This window comes from Mesoplodon mirus (assembly GCF_964341445.2).
Source record: "Mesoplodon mirus genome assembly, chromosome: 4".
In the NCBI taxonomy this organism is placed as follows: domain Eukaryota; kingdom Metazoa; phylum Chordata; class Mammalia; order Artiodactyla; family Ziphiidae; genus Mesoplodon; species Mesoplodon mirus.
In genome coordinates this window covers 106,775,524-106,783,395 of record NC_138979.1, presented here as the reverse complement: position 1 = coordinate 106,783,395, position 7,872 = coordinate 106,775,524, and positions in this window count along the sequence as shown.

Sequence of the window (7,872 nt, the reverse complement as noted above, 5' to 3'; positions counted from 1 at the left end):
TTCAAAGAACCAGCTCTCGGTTTTATTGATTTTCTTTCTATTGTTTTCTAATCTCTATTTTATATATTTCCTCCCTGATCTTTATTATTATTTTTTCCTTTTTCTGACTTTAGGTTTTGTTTGTTCTTCTTTTTGTAATTCTTTTACGTGGTATGTTAGGTTGTTTATTTGAGATTTTTCTTGTTTTTTGAGGAAGGCCTGTATTGCTATGAACATCCCTCGAAGACCTGCTTTTGCTGTATCCCATAGATTTTGTATGGTTGTGTCTTCATTGTCATTTTTATCAAGGTATTTTTAAATTTTCGTTTTGATTTCCTTGTTGACCCATCATTCTTTTAGTAGCATGTCGTTTAGGCTCCATGTCATCATTTTTTTCTCATTTCTTTTCCTGTGGTTGATTTCTAGTTTCATGCCATTGTGGTCAGAGAAGATGCTTGAAATAATTTCTATACTCTTAAATTTGTTGAGGTTAGTCTTGTGCCCTAGTATGTGGTCAATCCTAGAGAATGTTCCATGTGCACTTGAAAAGAATGTGTATTCTGGGTGTTTTGGATGTAATGTCCTGAAAATATCAATTAAGTCTAACTGTTCCATTGTATCATTTAGGATCTTTTGCCTTACTGATTTTCTGTCTAGAAGATCTATCCACTGACGTGAGTGGGGTGCTAAAGTTTCCTACTATTATTGTATTCCCATCTATTTCTCCCTTTATGTCTGTTAGCATTTGTTTTATGTATTTGGGTGCTCCTATATTAGGTGCATATATGTTGATGGGTGTAAAGTACTCTTGCATTGAGCCTTTTACCATTACATAGTGTCCTTCTTTATCTTTCTTTATGGCCTTTGTTTTAAAGTCTATTTTTGTCTGATATGAGTACTGCAACTCTTGCTTTCTTGTCATTTCCGTTTGCATGAAATGTCTTTTTCCATCCCCTCACTTTCAATCTATGTGTGTCCTTTGCCCTAAGATGGACCTCTTGTAGGCAACATATTGTAGGCTCTTGATTTTTTTTTTATCCTGGCTGGCACTCTATGTCTTCTTTTAAAATATATAAATTTATTTATTTTATTTTTGGCTGTGTTGGGTCTTCGTTGCTGCATGCGGTCTTTTCTCTGGTTGCAGTGAGCGGGGGCTACTCTTCGTTGCAGTGCATAGGCTTCTCATTGTGGTGGCTTCTCTTGTTGGAAGCATGGGCTCTAGGTGCGTGGGCTTCAGTTGTTGTGGCACGTGGGCTCAGTAGTTGTGGCTCATGGGCTCTAGAGCACAGAATCAGTAGTTGTGGCACATGGGCTTAGTTGCTCTGTGGCATATGGGATCTTCCCAGACCAGGGCTCGAAACTGTCTCCTGCATTGGCCGGCGGATTCTTAACCACTGCCCCACCAGGGAAGTCCCCACTCTATGTCTTTTGATTGGAGTATTCAGTCCATTGACATTTAAGGTAATTATTAATACGTATGTATCTATTGCCATTTTAACCCTTGTTTTCCAGATGATTTGATGTTTCTTCTTTGTTCCTTTTTTTTGTTTGTTTTTCTTTTTGTGATTTGATGATTTCCTTCTATTTTATGGTTGTATTCTCTTATTTTTGGTCTTTGTGAATCTACTGTATGTTTTTGATTTGTGGTTGCCCTGTTTTTCAAGTATGTTAACCCCTTCCTATATCTGCTTGCTTTAGACTGATAGTAATATAGGCTCAGGTACATTCTAAAAAAAACATTCTACATTTTCTTACTCTCCTTCCCCACCTTTTATGATTTTGATGTCCTATTTCACTTCTTCATGTTTGTCCTTTTGCTGTTCCTTATGTTTATCATCACTTTCATAAATAGTTTTTTTTTCTTTCTTCTGGATCTGTTTACTAGCTAATTTAAGTGATTTACTTTCCAATTATGATTTCCTCCTTCCTATATCTTCTTGCTTCTTTACTATTTAGAGAACACTTTCAATATTTCTTTTAGGATAGGTTTAGTATTGCTGTATTCTTTTCATTTTTGCTTGTCTGAGAAATTCTTTATTTCTCCTCCTATTTAAATGGTAATCTTGCTGGGTAGAGTATTCTAGGTTGAAGTTTTTTTTCCTTTCAAAACTTTTAGATATTTTGCCATTCCCTTCTTGCCTATAGAGAAATCAGCTGATAGCTTTATGGGGGTTCCTTTGTAATTAACTCTTTGTTTTTCTCTTGCTGCGTTCAGAATCCTCTTTAACTTTTGCCATTTTTATTATAATGTGTCTTGGTGTAGGTCTGTTTGGGTTCATCTTATTTGGGACCCTTTGTGCCTCCTGTATCTGGATATCTGTTTCCTTCTTTAGGTTTGGGAAGTTATCAGCCATAATTTCTTCAAATACATTTTCAGTCCTCTTTTCTCTTTCTTCTCCTTCTGGAATCCCTATTATGCATAGATTGACCCAGTTTATATTAGCCCATAGGTCTTTTATATTGCTTTCATTTTTTAAATTTGGTTTTCTGTCTGCCATTTTGACTGGGTAATTTCCATTATTCTTTCTTCCAGATCACTTATTCTTTCTTCTGCATTATTCATTCTACTATTCACTGCCTTTAGCTCAGTTATTGCCTTGGCAAATTAACTTTCTAATTTTTCTTGACTCCTTAAAATTTCTAATTCCTTTTTACAGTAATCTGCTTTTCTGTTGATAGCCTTTCTTAATTCCTTCAGAATTTTCATTACCTCCATTTGAACACAGTGTCTATTAGACTGAAGAGGTATGTTTCACTGTTTGTTCCTTCAGGGGAATTCTGTCGGTCTTTTAACTGGGAGTGGTTCCTCTGCTTCTTCACTTTGCTTATATTTCTCTAAGGAAAAACAATTATCTACTGTAGTCTTGGAGGGCTATTTAAATGTGGGAGTGGCCCTGTGTAGTTTGTGTGGATATAATATGTTTTTGTTGTGAAGGCTGTTTTTGGTTTGAATGCTTGCCATCTCTTTCCTCAGTGTGTGCTGGCCGTTATCCCCTTGATAGGGTGTATGCAGGTGTGCAGCCCACACACACTCCCAGGAAGGCAGGGGCAGTGCTTGGCACACTTTTGTGGGACCCTCAGCAGTGGCAGCGGTCTGTGCCCACCTCTGGAGTCTGAGATGGTAGTGGCAGCTGATGTCCGCCCCTGAAGTTCATGTAGGCAGTGCCCTGCCACCTGAGAGCTTGAGCGGAGTGAGAAGTTCCAATGGCAATCCCTCCCCTCTTTTCACCCCCCCCAACAATGGCGCCTTGCCTTTTTGGCAGGCCCAGTCTTCTTCCTGTATTTCCTGGGTTAGGGTACACCACACCCTTGCCCCCTCAGGCTGTCTCCACACAGCTAACCCCAGTCCTTTCCCCAGGTCTGACCTCTGAAGCCTGAGCCTGAGCCCCTAGCCCCCGCCCATCCCAGTGGAGGGGCATTTCAGGTTGGGGAGTGCCAGGTGGTGGCAACAATTGTGCAGGTCTCTCTGTGCTTTGCCCTCCACAAAGCAAACCAGTTGCTGTGCTCTCCTCTGAGGCTCCAAAGTTTCCCATTTGCCTTGGCTATCTCCCTGCCAGTGAGGGGACTTACAGTGTGTGGAAACCTTTCCTCATCTTATTTCTGTTACAAAATTTTGTCAACAAGAAAAATGACTTGGTATGATAAAATTTTTATAAGTAATGAAATAGATATAAATGATATGAGAGTTTTTAGCTAAAAGAAAAATTATGTTTTTGGGTATGTCTACTTAAAAATAGTTTCCTCAAAACTTTTGGTAACTTAAACCTTAGAGTTTTGCTAAGTTAAATTAAATAATGGGAATTCATTGAATGTCTAGATAATTTTTAAATGAGATAAATACTGAAACATTAATTGCTTAAGAAGTCTATTTTTATCTACTTTTGACCCCTTATTATAGAGACTAAATATGTTTGAGACTATTAATAAATATATTTTGTGCTTTATTTAAATATTATACTAAAATTATTAGAAATAATAAGATTAAAAAATGACTGTGTGTGTAAAGTAGGATATATGTTGTCAGTAAGAGAAAGTATAAGGAATGGAAATGCATCTTGTTAAAGGAAAAGAAAATAATTTTGTCCTAAGAGAGGTAGAAAAAAAAAAAAGACAAAGAGGAAAAGCATAGGACAAAATCTGAAGGTAAAAAAAGAAGTTATAGAAAGTTTGCGGAAAAGAAACCCTAAGGAAATAATTTTGTATGTGATCAGGACTGGCTAAGATTGGAATGAATTTAATTAAGTAAATGAGTTTTAATATTAAATGTAAGGGTGGTACAAAACTAGAATCTGATTTTCTCTGTCTATTAAGAAGACAAAGTCTTCTTGGAATAATTATCTGATTTTGATAAAAGATTGTAAAGTTTCTTTAACCTTTTAAGGAATCTGTTGCAACTTTCTGTATTTGCCTTTGAAATCGTTTTCATTACCTTGGTTTAGAGAATAAGTATTGTTTTGCAGTGACCTATGACCCCATTTGAGTAAGTGTTTTAAGACCTTTTTGGTATTTTTGACAAACTTCCTCCAAATCAAATTCTAATAAAGTCTTTTGACTTACAGCTTTGGACGTCCTCTTTCCTTACAAAAAGAGAGATATTTAACTAATCATGTATATTTGATATGTTAAATTACATAAGAAGCATTATCAGATAAGAAGCAATATTAAGCCTTTATGTTGTGTCTGTACAGATATAAATGTTCCAGAATATTATGTGAAATTTCTAGAAGCCTTTTATGTCCTGAGGTAAAATGTTATCTGTCATCAAAATTGAAGCTCACACTAAGAGGACTGAACCCAAGTATCAGGGAAATACCCAAACTGACTTTCATACAAAGGCAGAAACAATAAAAGAATCTGTAAAGATTGTGACACATGTGGATAAAGCCCATTCCGCTTCTGCAAAAATTTGATCTCTCATTGCCAGACTTTTGCCATCCTGATGTCCTTGTAACATGGCAACAGTCTGCTCCTGAATCAGAGAATTTAAGATGAGTAAACAGCAGCTATAAAGGAAACAAACAGTCAGTGCAGTGGGAAACCCAAGATGGTTGCTTGATTCTTCCCAGCTCCCTGGCAAACCTCCTTTTTCATGTGATGTGTGAAAGCCTCCTCTTGCCATGAGGCTGATGCCCTCACAATAGCAAAGAAACTGTTTAAAAAATGTGTTTTCCACTTGGGGTATACCTTTCACAATGTCTAGTGATGAAGGCACCCACTTCACAAGGCAAATCGTGAAAGTGTTAAGAAAAACCTTGTGGAGACATCCCTGGTGGTCCAGTGGTTAGGACTCTGCACTTCCACTGCAGGGGGCATGGGTTTGTTCTGTGGTCAGGGAATTAAGATCCCACATGCCATGCGGTGTGGCCAAAAGAGAAAAAAAGAGAAAAACAAACCTTGCAAACCTCTTGAAATTATCACTGTCCCTATCACCTTCAATCATCAGGCAAGGTCAATGGAACTAATGGAAAAACTGGACTCAAGCAGAACAAGAATTAATTACATGGGGGACTTCCCTGGTGGTCCAGTGGTTAAGATTCCCCGCTCCCAATGCAGGGGGCCCGGGGTTCGTTCCTTGGTCAGGGAACTAGATCCCGCATGCCACAGCTAAAGATGCTGCATGCCGCAGCTAAAGGCCCACATGCTGCAGTGAAGATCCTGCATGCTGCAGCTAAGACCCGGTGCAGCCAAACAAACAAACAAATATTTTAAAACAAACAAAAAAATCCTTTAAAAAAGAATTAATTACATGGCGGGGGGCTGGTGGTGGTGGGATGAATTGGGAGATTGGGATTGACGTATATACGCTAATATGTATAAAATAGATAACTAATAACCTGCTGTATAAAAAATAAATAAAATTCAAAAATAAAATGAAAAAAGAATTCATAGGATTGAATGAACTGATAAATATGATTATAATTTTTTATCGTTTTGTCTAAAATACTACTGATTTTTTGTTGTTTTTGTTTTTGTTTTTTTTGCGGTACGTGGGCCTCTCACTGTTGTGGCCTCTCCCGTTGCGGAGCACAGGCTCCGGACGTGCAGGCTCAGTGGCCATGGCTCAGGGGCCCAGCCGCTCCGCGGCATGTGGGATCTTCCCGGACCCGGGCATGAACCCGTGTCCCGAACCCGTGTCCCCTGCATCGGCAGGCGGACTCAACCACTGCGCTACCAGGGAAGCCCAATACTACTGATTTTTAATCATTTGTTTTCCAGATAAAAGGAAAAGATTTTAAAGACTTAAAACAATTCGGTAAATTAAACATTTTTAAGCAGAATTGAAACACTTATCTTTTTCTCCCTATCTGATTTCTCCAGAATTCTCAAACTAAGCCCTTTTCCTGAAGCTAAATGACTTGATACAAACTTCAGAGAAATTGCCACAACAGCTCATATTTAAATAATCCTCATGTTTGTTTCTGTATGAGCCACTCAGAAAGTTTACTTGAACACCCGATGACATCATTAGAGACATTTCAAACTGCAAAAGGTACTTTGACCCTGACATCTAGAAATCTTGATTGACTGCCTCTTGGGCCCAGAAACTGGTTTATAAGTTGACCTAATTATTAACCTTTGTTTTTCTTTCATTTCTATGAAAGTCCTCTTATTAAATACCTGATTGTTTGCCCCATAGTCCCAGCTTTGGGAGCACACCTGAATCACCACCTCTTAAAATGAAATATAACTATTGAACTAAACTGAGCTGTTTTCAGAACTAAAAACTGGTTCAAAGAAATGGAAGATTCTACTAACCCATTCTCTTCACAGTTACCAGCTCAGCTTTTAATACGTGAAACTTCCAGAGATGTTTCAGAAGAGAAAACTATTGGGGCCCTAGGTAGGTCACCACAAAATATGCCTCAGTGGCATATTGATTATTTTGAATTAAAGTTACTTAAGAAACAGCCAATGCAAGGGGGACACTCTCACCCTCCTTTCTGTCTCCCTGAAAGCAGGAAATATATCTCCCATGTGAAAAGTGCACCCCCTGCATCTGGAAGTAGAAGGACACCCTTATCATCAGAGATAGGAAATTCAGGCCAAGAATCCTATATAAACAAATATTATTATATCTTTAAGTTACTATACCAAGCCCAAACTCTGTTAAATTAAAAGTAACTAAATTAAATATAATCAGGTGTAATTCTGGTTATTGTAACCAAGTTTCTTTATTGATTACTCTGTAACCAGATATTTAACCATGCCTTTTAAGTCTTATTTATAGACAGTTATTATTGTACTCCGATGCTGTTGCAAAAGTGCTTCATCTTCAAGACGATTCATAAGAAGCCTATGGAAGCAGTTAACAACAGCTCCACATCAAGAGGATGGCTGTGCGAGGATTCCAGCCCACACTGACATAAAACAAGGAGCTGTCCTGCAGCTAGAGCCCCTAAATAAGGCATCCAGATATTTTTACTCCCTGACAGGCAGGGTCAATGCCCCTACTCAACACTGAAGCAGCTACAGGAGACAGACCATCTATCTCCCCTCTGCTTCCCATACAATTATAGGAGTAAAATCTCTGAAGGGGGAATGAGGGTGTGTGGGGGGGGAAGGGGCAGGGCACAATCATGAAAAGAATGACACAGCTGTTGAGGATATGACAAAAATTGGTTAGAGCCAATTAGGCCCAACTTGGAGGAAGATTCGACTTCCAGTAGACCTTGAGCCTCATTTTATGCTCATTGTAATATAAATATGGGCATCTAAGTGACACACCCAGAGGTGCCATGACAGTTCTGAGGCCAACCATAAAAGGCCAAAAAGTAGGTGGTGGCCCAATTCCTGGAAATCCCTGCCCCTTCCCCAAAGTATTTGGAATAATCCTCCCAATTATGAGCCTATAAAATTACCCACCCTATAAAAACTAACCACCGCCATACCTTT